This window comes from Phyllobates terribilis, unplaced genomic scaffold (genome assembly GCF_046119375.1).
Source record: "Phyllobates terribilis strain yellow unplaced genomic scaffold, ASM4611937v1 Scaffold_2__4_contigs__length_985480577, whole genome shotgun sequence".
Taxonomy (NCBI): domain Eukaryota; kingdom Metazoa; phylum Chordata; class Amphibia; order Anura; family Dendrobatidae; genus Phyllobates; species Phyllobates terribilis.
The window spans coordinates 559,110,588-559,126,951 of NW_027362762.1; positions in this window are offsets into that span (position 1 = coordinate 559,110,588).

Consider the following 16,364-nt stretch of genomic DNA (forward strand, 5'->3'; position numbering starts at 1 on the left):
TTTTTCTGGCGTTTATCAGAATTTCAGATAGGGGAAATGTCAGTGAGCGTTCCGATTTCAGTTCCAGAGCGGTTCGCCCAATGAGTCCTTGATATTTAGTCGTTTTCAGCCAATTTTCTGGATTTTTGAAAATTTAACTTTTTTGTGAAAATATCCACTAAATGAGGGAATAATATGTGTGAGGGTACACCAGGAGAGTTCCAAATGTGTGTGGGAAGAATATATATCCCACGGGGGTAAAATTGAAAAAAGTTGAAAAAAATTATTTTTTGGACTTAGTCATTTTTCTGGCGTTTATCAGACTTTCAGATAGGGGAAATGTCAGTGAGCGTTCCAATTTCAGTTCCAGAGTGATTCGCCCAATGAGTCCTTGTTATTTAGTTGTTTTCAGCCAATTTTCTGGATTTTTGAAAATTTCACTTTTTTGTGAAAATATCCACTAAATGAGGGATTAATATGTGTGAGGGTACCCCAGGAGAGTTCCAAATGTGTGTGGGAAGAATATATATCCCACGGTGGTAAAATTGAAAAAAGTTGAAAAAAATTATATTTGGACTTAGTCATTTTTCTGGCGTTTATCAGAATTTCAGATAGGGGAAATGTCAGTGAGCGTTCCGATTTCAGTTCCAGAGCGATTCGCCCAATGAGTCCTTGATATTTAGTCGTTTTCAGCCAATTTTCTGGATTTTTGAAAATTTCACTTTTTTGTGAAAATATTCACTAAATGAGGGAATAATATGTGTGAGGGTACCCCAGGAGAGTTCCAAATGTGTGTGGGTAGAATATATATCCCGCGGGGGTAAAATTGAAAAAAGTTGAAAAATTTTTTGGGGGGGATTTAGTCATTTTTCCGGCGTTTATCAGACTTTCAGATAGGGGAAATGTCAGTGAGCGTTCCAATTTCAGTTCCAGAGTGTTTCGCCCAATGAGTCCTTGATATTTAGTCGTTTTCAGCCAATTTTCTGGATTTTTGAAAATTTCACTTTTTTGTGAAAATATCCACTAAATGAGGGAATAATATGTGTGAGGGTACCCCAGGAGAGTTCCAAATGTGTGTGGGAAGAATATATATCCCACGGGGGTAAAATTGAAAAAAGTTGAAAAAAATTATTTTTTGGACTTAGTGATTTTTCTGGCGTCTATCAGACCTTCAGATAGGGGAAATGTCAGTGAGCGTTCCGATTTCAGTTCCAGAGCGATTCGCCCAATGAGTCCTTGATATTTAGTCGTTTTCAGCCAACTTTCTGGATTTTTGAAAATTTTACTTTTTTGTGAAAATATCCACTAAATGAGGGATTAATATGTGTGAGGGTACCCCAGGAGAGTTCCAAATGTGTGTGGGAAGAATATATATCCCACGGGGGTAAAATTGAACAAAGTTGAAAAAAAAATTTTTTTGGACTTAGTCATTTTTCCGGCGTTTATCAGACTTTCAGATAGGGGAAATGTCAGTGAGCGTTCCGATTTCAGTTCCAGAGTGATTCACCCAATGAGTCCTTGTTATTTAGTTGTTTTCAGCCAATTTTCTGGATTTTTGTAAATTTCACTTTTTTGTGAAAATATCCACTAAATGAGGGAATAATATGTGTGACAGTACCCCAGGAGAGTTCCAAATGTGTGTGGGAAGAATATATATCCCACGGGGGTAAAATTGAAAAAAGTTGAAAAAAAATTTTTTTTGGACTTAGTCATTTTTCTGGCGTTTATCAGACTTTCAGATAGGGGAAATATCAGTGAGCGTTCCGATTTCAGTTCCAGAGTGATTCACCCAATGAGACCTTGTTATTTAGTTGTTTTCAGCCAATTTTCTGGATTTTTGTAAATTTCACTTTTTTGTGAAAATATCCACTAAATGAGGGAATAATATGTGTGAGGGTACCCCAGGAGAGTTCCAAATGTGTGTGGGAAGAATATATATCCCACGGGGGTAAAATTGAAAAAAGTTGAAAAAAATTTTTTTTTGGACTTAGTCATTTTTCTGGCGTTTATCAGACTTTCAGTTAGGGGAAATGTCAGTGAGCGTTCCGATTTCAGTTCCAGAGCAGTTCGCCCAATGAGTCCTTGATATTTAGTCGTTTTTAGCCAATTTTCTGGATTTTTGAAAATTTAACTTTTTTGTGAAAATATCCACTAAATGAGGGAATAATATGTGTGAGGGTACCCCAAGAGAGTTCCAAATGTGTATGGGAGAATATATATCCCACGGGGGTAAAATTGAAAAAAGTTGAAAAAATTTTTTTTTTGGACTTAGTCATTTTTCCGGCGTTTATCAGACTTTCAGATAGGGCGAATGTCAGTGAGCGTTCCGATTTCAGTTCCAGAGCGATTCGCCCAATGAGTCCTTGATATTTAGTCGTTTTCAGCCAATTTTCTGGATTTTTGAAAATTTTACTTTTTTGTGAAAATATTCACTAAATGAGGGAATAATATGTGTGAGGGTACCCCAGGAGAGTTCCAAATGTGTGTGGGTAGAATATATATCCCGCGGGGGTAAAATTGAAAAAAGTTGAAAAAATTTTTGGGGGGGATTTAGTCATTTTTCCGGCGTTTATCAGACTTTCAGATAGGGGAAATGTCAGTGAGCGTTCCGATTTCAGTTCCAGAGCGGTTCGCCCAATGAGTCCTTGATATTTAGTCGTTTTCAGCCAATTTTCTGGATTTTTGAAAATTTAACTTTTTTGTGAAAATATCCACTAAATGAGGGAATAATATGTGTGAGGGTACACCAGGAGAGTTCCAAATGTGTGTGGGAAGAATATATATCCCACGGGGGTAAAATTGAAAAAAGTTGAAAAAAATTATTTTTTGGACTTAGTCATTTTTCTGGCGTTTATCAGACTTTCAGATAGGGGAAATGTCAGTGAGCGTTCCAATTTCAGTTCCAGAGTGATTCGCCCAATGAGTCCTTGTTATTTAGTTGTTTTCAGCCAATTTTCTGGATTTTTGAAAATTTCACTTTTTTGTGAAAATATCCACTAAATGAGGGATTAATATGTGTGAGGGTACCCCAGGAGAGTTCCAAATGTGTGTGGGAAGAATATATATCCCACGGTGGTAAAATTGAAAAAAGTTGAAAAAAATTATATTTGGACTTAGTCATTTTTCTGGCGTTTATCAGAATTTCAGATAGGGGAAATGTCAGTGAGCGTTCCGATTTCAGTTCCAGAGCGATTCGCCCAATGAGTCCTTGATATTTAGTCGTTTTCAGCCAATTTTCTGGATTTTTGAAAATTTCACTTTTTTGTGAAAATATTCACTAAATGAGGGAATAATATGTGTGAGGGTACCCCAGGAGAGTTCCAAATGTGTGTGGGTAGAATATATATCCCGCGGGGGTAAAATTGAAAAAAGTTGAAAAATTTTTTGGGGGGGATTTAGTCATTTTTCCGGCGTTTATCAGACTTTCAGATAGGGGAAATGTCAGTGAGCGTTCCAATTTCAGTTCCAGAGTGTTTCGCCCAATGAGTCCTTGATATTTAGTCGTTTTCAGCCAATTTTCTGGATTTTTGAAAATTTCACTTTTTTGTGAAAATATCCACTAAATGAGGGAATAATATGTGTGAGGGTACCCCAGGAGAGTTCCAAATGTGTGTGGGAAGAATATATATCCCACGGGGGTAAAATTGAAAAAAGTTGAAAAAAATTATTTTTTGGACTTAGTCATTTTTCTGGCGTCTATCAGACCTTCAGATAGGGGAAATGTCAGTGAGCGTTCCGATTTCAGTTCCAGAGCGATTCGCCCAATGAGTCCTTGATATTTAGTCGTTTTCAGCCAACTTTCTGGATTTTTGAAAATTTTACTTTTTTGTGAAAATATCCACTAAATGAGGGATTAATATGTGTGAGGGTACCCCAGGAGAGTTCCAAATGTGTGTGGGAAGAATATATATCCCACGGGGGTAAAATTGAAGAAAGTTGAAAAAAAAATTTTTTTGGACTTAGTCATTTTTCCGGCGTTTATCAGACTTTCAGATAGGGGAAATGTCAGTGAGCGTTCCGATTTCAGTTCCAGAGTGATTCACCCAATGAGTCCTTGTTATTTAGTTGTTTTCAGCCAATTTTCTGGATTTTTGTAAATTTCACTTTTTTGTGAAAATATCCACTAAATGAGGGAATAATATGTGTGACAGTACCCCAGGAGAGTTCCAAATGTGTGTGGGAAGAATATATATCCCACGGGGGTAAAATTGAAAAAAGTTGAAAAAAAATTTTTTTTGGACTTAGTCATTTTTCTGGCGTTTATCAGACTTTCAGATAGGGGAAATATCAGTGAGCGTTCCGATTTCAGTTCCAGAGTGATTCACCCAATGAGACCTTGTTATTTAGTTGTTTTCAGCCAATTTTCTGGATTTTTGTAAATTTCACTTTTTTGTGAAAATATCCACTAAATGAGGGAATAATATGTGTGAGGGTACCCCAGGAGAGTTCCAAATGTGTGTGGGAAGAATATATATCCCACGGGGGTAAAATTGAAAAAAGTTGAAAAAAATTTTTTTTTGGACTTAGTCATTTTTCTGGCGTTTATCAGACTTTCAGTTAGGGGAAATGTCAGTGAGCGTTCCGATTTCAGTTCCAGAGCAGTTCGCCCAATGAGTCCTTGATATTTAGTCGTTTTTAGCCAATTTTCTGGATTTTTGAAAATTTAACTTTTTTGTGAAAATATCCACTAAATGAGGGAATAATATGTGTGAGGGTACCCCAAGAGAGTTCCAAATGTGTATGGGAGAATATATATCCCACGGGGGTAAAATTGAAAAAAGTTGAAAAAATTTTTTTTTTGGACTTAGTCATTTTTCCGGCGTTTATCAGACTTTCAGATAGGGCGAATGTCAGTGAGCGTTCCGATTTCAGTTCCAGAGCGATTCGCCCAATGAGTCCTTGATATTTAGTCGTTTTCAGCCAATTTTCTGGATTTTTGAAAATTTTACTTTTTTGTGAAAATATTCACTAAATGAGGGAATAATATGTGTGAGGGTACCCCAGGAGAGTTCCAAATGTGTGTGGGTAGAATATATATCCCGCGGGGGTAAAATTGAAAAAAGTTGAAAAAATTTTTGGGGGGGATTTAGTCATTTTTCCGGCGTTTATCAGACTTTCAGATAGGGGAAATGTCAGTGAGCGTTCCGATTTCAGTTCCAGAGCGGTTCGCCCAATGAGTCCTTGATATTTAGTCGTTTTCAGCCAATTTTCTGGATTTTTGAAAATTTAACTTTTTTGTGAAAATATCCACTAAATGAGGGAATAATATGTGTGAGGGTACCCCAAGAGAGTTCCAAATGTGTGTGGGAAGAATATATATCCCACGGGGGTAAAATTGAAAAAAGTTGAAAAAAATTTTTTTTTGGACTTAGTCATTTTTCCGGCGTTTATCAGACTTTCAGATAGGGCGAATGTCAGTGAGCATTCCGGTTTCAGTTCCAGAGCGATTCGCCCAATGAGTCCTTGATATTTAGTAGTTTTCAGCCAATTTTCTGGATTTTTGAAAATTTCACTTTTTTGTGAAAATATTCACTAAATGAGGGAATAATATGTGTGAGGGTACCCCAGGAGAGTTCCAAATGTGTGTGGGTAGAATATATATCCCGCGGGGGTAAAATTGAAAAAAGTTGAAAAATTTTTTGGGTGGGATTTAGTCATTTTTCCGGCGTTTATCAGACTTTCAGATAGGGCAAATGTCAGTGAGCGTTCCGATTTCAGTTCCAGAGCGATTCGCCCAATGAGTCCTTGATATTTAGTCGTTTTCAGCCAATTTTCTGGATTTTTGAAAATTTCACTTTTTTGTGAAAATATCCACTAAATGAGGGAATAATATGTGTGAGGGTACCCCAGAAGAGTTCCAAATGTGTGTGGATAGAATATATATCCCACGGGGGTAAAATTGAAAAAAGTTGAAAAAATTTTTTTTTTGGACTTAGTCATTTTTCCGGTGTTTATCAGACTTTCAGATAGGGCGAATGTCAGTGAGCGTTCCGATTTCAGTTCCAGAGCGATTCGCCCAATGAGTCCTTGATATTTATTCGTTTTCAGCCAATTTTCTGGATTTTTGAAAATTTCACTTTTTTGTGAAAATATCCACTAAATGAGGGAATAATATGTGTGAGGGTACCCCAGGAGAGTTCCAAATGTGTGTGGGTAGAATATATATCCCACAGGGGTAAAATTGAAAAAAGTTGAAAAAATTTTTGGGGGGGATTTAGTCATTTTTCCGGCGTTTATCAGACTTTCAGATAGGGCAAATGTCAGTGAGTGTTCCGATTTCAGTTCCAGAGCGATTCGCCCAATGAGTCCTTGTTATTTAGTCGTTTTCAGCCAATTTTCTGGATTTTTGAAAATTTAACTTTTTTGTGAAAATATCCATTAAATGAGGGAATAATATGTGTGAGGGTACCCCAGGACAGTTCCAAATGTGTGTGGGTAGAATATATATCCCACGGGGGTAAAATTGAAAAAAGTAGAAAATTTTTTTGGGGGGAAATTTAGTCATTTTTCCGGCGTTTATCAGACTTTCAGATAGGGGAAATGTCAGTGAGTGTTCCGATTTCAGTTCCAGAGCGATTCGCCCAATGAGTCCTTGTTATTTAGTTGTTTTCAGCCAATTTTCTGGATTTTTGAAAATTTCACTTTTTTGTGAAAATATCCACTAAATAAGGGAATAATATATGTGAGGGTACCCCAGGAGAGTTCCAAATGTGTGTGGGTAGAATATATATCCCACGGGGGTAAAATTGAAAAAAGTTGAAAAAAATTTTTTTTGGGACTTAGTCATTTTTCCGGCGTTTATCAGACTTTCAGATAGGGGAAATGTCAGTGAGCGTTCCGATTTCAGTTCCAGAGCGATTCGCCCAATGAGTCCTTGATATTTAGTCGTTTTCAGCCAATTTTCTGGATTTTTGAAAATTTCACTTTTTTGTGAAAATATCCACTAAATGAGGGAATAATATGTGTGAGGGTACCCCAGGAGAGTTCCAAATGTGTGCGGGTAGAATATATATCCCGTGGGGGTAAAATTGAAAAAAGTTGAAAAAATTTTTGGGGGGGACTTAGTCATTTTTCCGGCGTTTATCAGACTTTCAGATAGGGGAAATGTCAGTGAGTGTTCCGATTTCAGTTCCAGAGCGATTCGCCCAATGAGTCCTTGTTATTTAGTTGTTTTCAGCCAATTTTCTGGATTTTTGAAAATTTCACTTTTTTGTGAAAATATCCACTAAATGAGTGAATAATATGTGTGAGGGTACCCCAGGAGAGTTCCAAATGTGTGTGGGTAGAATATATATCCCGCGGGGGTAAAATTGAAAAAAGTTTAAAAAAATTTTGGGGGGGATTTAGTCATTTTTCCGGCGTTTATCAGACTTTCAGAGAGGGGAAATGTCAGTGAGTGTTCCGATTTCAGTTCCAGAGCGATTCGCCCAATGAGTCCTTGTTATTTAGTTGTTTTCAGCCAATTTTCTGGATTTTTGAAAATTTCACTTTTTTGTGAAAATATCCACTAAATGAGGGAATAATATGTGTGAGGGTACCCCAGGAGAGTTCCAAATGTGTGTGGGTAGAATATATATCCCACGGGGGTAAAATTGAAAAAAGTTGAAAATTTTTTTGGGGGGGGATTTAGTCATTTTTCCGGCGTTTATCAGACTTTCAGATAGGGGAAATGTCAGTGAGTGTTCCGATTTCAGTTCCAGAGCGATTCGCCCAATGAGTCCTTGTTATTTAGTCGTTTTCTGCCAATTTTCGGGATTTTTGAAAATTTCACTTTTTTGTGAAAATATCCACTAAATGAGGGAATAATATGTGTGAGGGTACCCCAGGAGAGTTCCAAATGTGTGTGGGTAGAATATATATCCCACGGGGGTAAAATTGAAAAAAGTTGAAAAAATTTTTTTTTTGGACTTACTCATTTTTCCGGCGTTTATCAGACTTTCAGATAGGGCGAATGTCAGTGAGCGTTCCGATTTCAGTTCCAGAGCGATTCGCCCAATGAGTCCTTGATATTTAGTCGTTTTCTGCCAATTTTCGGGATTTTTGAAAATTTCACTTTTTTGTGAAAATATCCACTAAATGAGGGAATAATATGTGTGAGGGTACCCCAGGAGAGTTCCAAATGTGTGTGGGTAGAATATATATCCCACGGGGGTAAAATTGAAAAAAGTTGAAAAAATTTTTTTTTGGGACTTAGTCATTTTTCCGGCGTTTATCAGACTTTCAGATAGGGGAAATGTCAGTGAGCGTTCCAATTTCAGTTCCAGAGCGATTCCCCCAATGAGTCCTTGATATTTAGTCGTTTTCTGCCAATTTTCTGGATTTTTGAAAATTTCACTTTTTTGTGAAAATATCCACTAAATGAGGGAATAATATGTGTGAGGGTACCCCAGGAGAGTTCCAAATGTGTGTGGGTAGAATATATATCCCGCGGGGGTAAAATTGAAAAAAGTTTAAAAAATTTTTGGGGGGGATTTAGTCATTTTTCCGGCGTTTATCAGACTTTCAGAGAGGGGAAATGTCAGTGAGTGTTCCGATTTCAGTTCCAGAGCGATTCGCCCAATGAGTCCTTGTTATTTAGTTGTTTTCAGCCAATTTTCTGGATTTTTGAAAATTTCACTTTTTTGTGAAAATATCCACTAAATGAGGGAATAATATGTGTGAGGGTACCCCAGGAGAGTTCCAAATGTGTGTGGGTAGAATATATATCCCACGTGGGTAAAATTGAAAAAAGTTGAAAATTTTTTTGGGGGGGGATTTAGTCATTTTTCCGGCGTTTATCAGACTTTCAGATAGGGGAAATGTCAGTGAGTGTTCCGATTTCAGTTCCAGAGCGATTCGCCCAATGAGTCCTTGTTATTTAGTCGTTTTCTGCCAATTTTCGGGATTTTTGAAAATTTCACTTTTTTGTGAAAATATCCACTAAATGAGGGAATAATATGTGTGAGGGTACCCCAGGAGAGTTCCAAATGTGTGTGGGAAGAATATATATCCCACGGGGGTAAAATTGAAAAAAGTTGAAAAAAATTTTTTTTTGGACTTACTCATTTTTCCGGCGTTTATCAGACTTTCAGATAGGGCGAATGTCAGTGAGCGTTCCGATTTCAGTTCCAGAGCGATTCGCCCAATGAGTCCTTGATATTTACTCGTTTTCTGCCAATTTTCTGGATTTTTGAAAATTTCACTTTTTTGTGAAAATATCCACTAAATGAGGGAATAATATGTGTGAGGGTACCCCAGGAGAGTTCCAAATGTGTGTGGGTAGAATATATATCCCGCGGGGGTAAAATTGAAAAAAGTTGAAAAATTTTTTTGGGGGGGATTTAGTCATTTTTCCGCCGTTTATCACACTTTCAGATAGGGGAAATGTCAGTGAGTGTTCCGATTTCAGTTCCAGAGCGATTCGCCCAATGAGTCCTTGTTATTTAGTTGTTTTCAGCCAATTTTCTGGATTTTTGAAAATTTCACTTTTTTGTGAAAATATCCACTAAATAAGGGAATAATATATGTGAGGGTACCCCAGGAGAGTTCCAAATGTGTGTGGGAAGAATATATATCCCACGGGGGTAAAATTGAAAAAAGTTGAAAAAATTTTTTTTTTGGACTTAGTCATTTTTCCGGCGTTTATCAGACTTTCAGATAGGGCGAATGTCAGTTAGCATTCCGATTTCAGTTCCAGAGCGATTCGCCCAATGAGTCCTTGATATTTAGTCGTTTTCAGCCAATTTTCTGGATTTTTGAAAATTTCACTTTTTTGTGAAAATGTCCACTAAATAAGGGAATAATATGTGTGAGGGTACCACAGAAGAGTTCCAAATGTGTGTGGGTAGAATATATATATCCCGCGGGGGTAAAATTGAAAAAAGTTTAAAAATTTTTTGGGGGGGATTTAGTCATTTTTCCGGCGTTTCTCAGACTTTCAGATAGGGGAAATGTCAGTGAGTGTTCCGATTTCAGTTCCAGAGCGATTCGCCCAATGAGTCCTTGTTATGTAGTTGTTTTCAGCCAATTTTCTGGATTTTTGAAAATTTCACTTTTTTGTGAAAATATCCACTAAATAAGGGAATAATATATGTGAGGGTACCCCAGGAGAGTTCCAAATGTGTGTGGGAAGAATATATATCCCACGGGGGTAAAATTGAAAAAAGTTGAAAAAATTTTTTTTTTGGACTTAGTCATTTTTCCGGCGTTTATCAGACTTTCAGATAGGGCGAATGTCAGTTAGCATTCCGATTTCAGTTCCAGAGCGATTCGCCCAATGAGTCCTTGATATTTAGTCGTTTTCAGCCAATTTTCTGGATTTTTGAAAATTTCACTTTTTTGTGAAAATGTCCACTAAATAAGGGAATAATATGTGTGAGGGTACCACAGAAGAGTTCCAAATGTGTGTGGGTAGAATATATATATCCCGCGGGGGTAAAATTGAAAAAAGTTTAAAAATTTTTTGGGGGGGATTTAGTCATTTTTCCGGCGTTTATCAGACTTTCAGATAGGGGAAATGTCAGTGAGTGTTCCGAATTCAGTTCCAGAGCGATTCGCCCAATGAGTCCTTGTTATTTAGTTGTTTTCAGCCAATTTTCTGGATTTTTGAAAATTTCACTTTTTTGTGAAAATATCCACTTAATGAGGGAATAATATGTGTGAGGGTACCCCAGGAGAGTTCCAAATGTGTGTGGGAAGAATATATATCCCACGGGGGTAAAATTGAAGAAAGTTAAAAAAAAATTTTTTTTGGACTTAGTCATTTTTCCGGCGTTTATCTGACTTTCAGATAGGGGAAATGTCAGTGAGCATTCCGATTTCAGTTCCAGAGCGATTCGCCCAATGAATCCTTGATATTTAGTCGTTTTCTGCCAATTTTCTGGATTTTTGAAAATTTCACTTTTTTGTGAAAATATCCACTTAATGAGGGAATAATATGTGTGAGGGTACCCCAGGACAGTTCCAAATGTGTGTGGGAAGAATATATATCCCACGGGGGTAAAATTGAAGAAAATTTTAAAAAAAAAATTTTTGGACTTAGTCATTTTTCCGGCGGTTATCAGACTTTCAGATAGGGCAAATTTCAGTGAGCGTTCCGATTTCAGTTCCAGAGCGATTCGCCAATGAGTCCTTGATATTTAGTCGTTTTCAGCCAATTTTCTGGATTTTTGAAAATTTCACTTTTTTGTGAAAATATCCACTAAATGAGGGAATAATATGTGTGTGGGTACCCCAGGAGAGTTCCAAATGTGTGTGGGTAGAATATATATCCCACGGGGGTAAAATTGAAAAAATTTGAAAAAAATGTTTTTTTGGACTTAGTCATTTTTCCGGCGTTTATCAGACTTTCACATAGGGGAAATGTCAGTGAGTGTTCCGATTTCAGTTCCAGAGCAATTCGCCCAATGAGTCCTTGATATTTAGTCGTTTTCAGCCAATTTTCTGGATTTTTGAAAATTTCACTTTTTTGTGAAAATATCCACTAAATGAGGGAATAATATGTGTGAGGGTACCCCAGGAGAGTTCCAAATGTGTGTGGGAAGAATATATATCCCATGGGGGTAAAATTGAAAAAAGTGTAAAAAAAATTTTTTGGGACTTAGTCATTTTTCCAGCGTTTATCAGACTTTCAGATAGGGCAAATTTCAGTGAGCGTTCCGATTTCAGTTCCAGAGCGATTCGCCAATGAGTCCTTGATATTTAGTCGTTTTCAGCCAATTTTCTGGATTTTTGAAAATTTCACTTTTTTGTGAAAATATCCACTAAATGAGTGAATAATATGTGTGAGGGTACCCCAGGAGAGTTCCAAATGTGTGTGGGTAGAATATATATCCCGCGGGGGTAAAATTGAAAAAAGTTTAAAAAAATTTTGGGGGGGATTTAGTCATTTTTCCGGCGTTTATCAGACTTTCAGAGAGGGGAAATGTCAGTGAGTGTTCCGATTTCAGTTCCAGAGCGATTCGCCCAATGAGTCCTTGTTATTTAGTTGTTTTCAGCCAATTTTCTGGATTTTTGAAAATTTCACTTTTTTGTGAAAATATCCACTAAATGAGGGAATAATATGTGTGAGGGTACCCCAGGAGAGTTCCAAATGTGTGTGGGTAGAATATATATCCCACGGGGGTAAAATTGAAAAAAGTTGAAAATTTTTTTGGGGGGGGATTTAGTCATTTTTCCGGCGTTTATCAGACTTTCAGATAGGGGAAATGTCAGTGAGTGTTCCGATTTCAGTTCCAGAGCGATTCGCCCAATGAGTCCTTGTTATTTAGTCGTTTTCTGCCAATTTTCGGGATTTTTGAAAATTTCACTTTTTTGTGAAAATATCCACTAAATGAGGGAATAATATGTGTGAGGGTACCCCAGGAGAGTTCCAAATGTGTGTGGGAAGAATATATATCCCACGGGGGTAAAATTGAAAAAAGTTGAAAAAAATTTTTTTTTGGACTTACTCATTTTTCCGGCGTTTATCAGACTTTCAGATAGGGCGAATGTCAGTGAGCGTTCCGATTTCAGTTCCAGAGCGATTCGCCCAATGAGTCCTTGATATTTACTCGTTTTCTGCCAATTTTCTGGATTTTTGAAAATTTCACTTTTTTGTGAAAATATCCACTAAATGAGGGAATAATATGTGTGAGGGTACCCCAGGAGAGTTCCAAATGTGTGTGGGTAGAATATATATCCCGCGGGGGTAAAATTGAAAAAAGTTGAAAAATTTTTTTGGGGGGGATTTAGTCATTTTTCCGCCGTTTATCACACTTTCAGATAGGGGAAATGTCAGTGAGTGTTCCGATTTCAGTTCCAGAGCGATTCGCCCAATGAGTCCTTGTTATTTAGTTGTTTTCAGCCAATTTTCTGGATTTTTGAAAATTTCACTTTTTTGTGAAAATATCCACTAAATAAGGGAATAATATATGTGAGGGTACCCCAGGAGAGTTCCAAATGTGTGTGGGAAGAATATATATCCCACGGGGGTAAAATTGAAAAAAGTTGAAAAAATTTTTTTTTTGGACTTAGTCATTTTTCCGGCGTTTATCAGACTTTCAGATAGGGCGAATGTCAGTTAGCATTCCGATTTCAGTTCCAGAGCGATTCGCCCAATGAGTCCTTGATATTTAGTCGTTTTCAGCCAATTTTCTGGATTTTTGAAAATTTCACTTTTTTGTGAAAATGTCCACTAAATAAGGGAATAATATGTGTGAGGGTACCACAGAAGAGTTCCAAATGTGTGTGGGTAGAATATATATATCCCGCGGGGGTAAAATTGAAAAAAGTTTAAAAATTTTTTGGGGGGGATTTAGTCATTTTTCCGGCGTTTCTCAGACTTTCAGATAGGGGAAATGTCAGTGAGTGTTCCGATTTCAGTTCCAGAGCGATTCGCCCAATGAGTCCTTGTTATGTAGTTGTTTTCAGCCAATTTTCTGGATTTTTGAAAATTTCACTTTTTTGTGAAAATATCCACTAAATAAGGGAATAATATATGTGAGGGTACCCCAGGAGAGTTCCAAATGTGTGTGGGAAGAATATATATCCCACGGGGGTAAAATTGAAAAAAGTTGAAAAAATTTTTTTTTTGGACTTAGTCATTTTTCCGGCGTTTATCAGACTTTCAGATAGGGCGAATGTCAGTTAGCATTCCGATTTCAGTTCCAGAGCGATTCGCCCAATGAGTCCTTGATATTTAGTCGTTTTCAGCCAATTTTCTGGATTTTTGAAAATTTCACTTTTTTGTGAAAATGTCCACTAAATAAGGGAATAATATGTGTGAGGGTACCACAGAAGAGTTCCAAATGTGTGTGGGTAGAATATATATATCCCGCGGGGGTAAAATTGAAAAAAGTTTAAAAATTTTTTGGGGGGGATTTAGTCATTTTTCCGGCGTTTATCAGACTTTCAGATAGGGGAAATGTCAGTGAGTGTTCCGAATTCAGTTCCAGAGCGATTCGCCCAATGAGTCCTTGTTATTTAGTTGTTTTCAGCCAATTTTCTGGATTTTTGAAAATTTCACTTTTTTGTGAAAATATCCACTTAATGAGGGAATAATATGTGTGAGGGTACCCCAGGAGAGTTCCAAATGTGTGTGGGAAGAATATATATCCCACGGGGGTAAAATTGAAGAAAGTTAAAAAAAAATTTTTTTTGGACTTAGTCATTTTTCCGGCGTTTATCTGACTTTCAGATAGGGGAAATGTCAGTGAGCATTCCGATTTCAGTTCCAGAGCGATTCGCCCAATGAATCCTTGATATTTAGTCGTTTTCTGCCAATTTTCTGGATTTTTGAAAATTTCACTTTTTTGTGAAAATATCCACTTAATGAGGGAATAATATGTGTGAGGGTACCCCAGGACAGTTCCAAATGTGTGTGGGAAGAATATATATCCCACGGGGGTAAAATTGAAGAAAATTTTAAAAAAAAAATTTTTGGACTTAGTCATTTTTCCGGCGGTTATCAGACTTTCAGATAGGGCAAATTTCAGTGAGCGTTCCGATTTCAGTTCCAGAGCGATTCGCCAATGAGTCCTTGATATTTAGTCGTTTTCAGCCAATTTTCTGGATTTTTGAAAATTTCACTTTTTTGTGAAAATATCCACTAAATGAGGGAATAATATGTGTGTGGGTACCCCAGGAGAGTTCCAAATGTGTGTGGGTAGAATATATATCCCACGGGGGTAAAATTGAAAAAATTTGAAAAAAATGTTTTTTTGGACTTAGTCATTTTTCCGGCGTTTATCAGACTTTCACATAGGGGAAATGTCAGTGAGTGTTCCGATTTCAGTTCCAGAGCAATTCGCCCAATGAGTCCTTGATATTTAGTCGTTTTCAGCCAATTTTCTGGATTTTTGAAAATTTCACTTTTTTGTGAAAATATCCACTAAATGAGGGAATAATATGTGTGAGGGTACCCCAGGAGAGTTCCAAATGTGTGTGGGAAGAATATATATCCCATGGGGGTAAAATTGAAAAAAGTGTAAAAAAAATTTTTTGGGACTTAGTCATTTTTCCAGCGTTTATCAGACTTTCAGATAGGGCAAATTTCAGTGAGCGTTCCGATTTCAGTTCCAGAGCGATTCGCCAATGAGTCCTTGATATTTAGTCGTTTTCAGCCAATTTTCTGGATTTTTGAAAATTTCACTTTTTTGTGAAAATATCCACTAAATGAGTGAATAATATGTGTGAGGGTACCCCAGGAGAGTTCCAAATGTGTGTGGGTAGAATATATATCCCGCGGGGGTAAAATTGAAAAAAGTTTAAAAAAATTTTGGGGGGGATTTAGTCATTTTTCCGGCGTTTATCAGACTTTCAGAGAGGGGAAATGTCAGTGAGTGTTCCGATTTCAGTTCCAGAGCGATTCGCCCAATGAGTCCTTGTTATTTAGTTGTTTTCAGCCAATTTTCTGGATTTTTGAAAATTTCACTTTTTTGTGAAAATATCCACTAAATGAGGGAATAATATGTGTGAGGGTACCCCAGGAGAGTTCCAAATGTGTGTGGGTAGAATATATATCCCACGGGGGTAAAATTGAAAAAAGTTGAAAATTTTTTTGGGGGGGGATTTAGTCATTTTTCCGGCGTTTATCAGACTTTCAGATAGGGGAAATGTCAGTGAGTGTTCCGATTTCAGTTCCAGAGCGATTCGCCCAATGAGTCCTTGTTATTTAGTCGTTTTCTGCCAATTTTCGGGATTTTTGAAAATTTCACTTTTTTGTGAAAATATCCACTAAATGAGGGAATAATATGTGTGAGGGTACCCCAGGAGAGTTCCAAATGTGTGTGGGTAGAATATATATCCCACGGGGGTAAAATTGAAAAAAGTTGAAAAAAATTTTTTTTTGGACTTACTCATTTTTCCGGCGTTTATCAGACTTTCAGATAGGGCGAATGTCAGTGAGCGTTCCGATTTCAGTTCCAGAGCGATTCGCCCAATGAGTCCTTGATATTTAGTCGTTTTCTGCCAATTTTCGGGATTTTTGAAAATTTCACTTTTTTGTGAAAATATCCACTAAATGAGGGAATAATATGTGTGAGGGTACCCCAGGAGAGTTCCAAATGTGTGTGGGTAGAATATATATCCCACGGGGGTAAAATTGAAAAAAGTTGAAAAAATTTTTTTTTGGGACTTAGTCATTTTTCCGGCGTTTATCAGACTTTCAGATAGGGGAAATGTCAGTGAGCGTTCCAATTTCAGTTCCAGAGCGATTCCCCCAATGAGTCCTTGATATTTAGTCGTTTTCTGCCAATTTTCTGGATTTTTGAAAATTTCACTTTTTTGTGAAAATATCCACTAAATGAGGGAATAATATGTGTGAGGGTACCCCAGGAGAGTTCCAAATGTGTGTGGGTAGAATATATATCCCGCGGGGGTAAAATTGAAAAAAGTTTAAAAAATTTTTGGGGGGGATTTAGTCATTT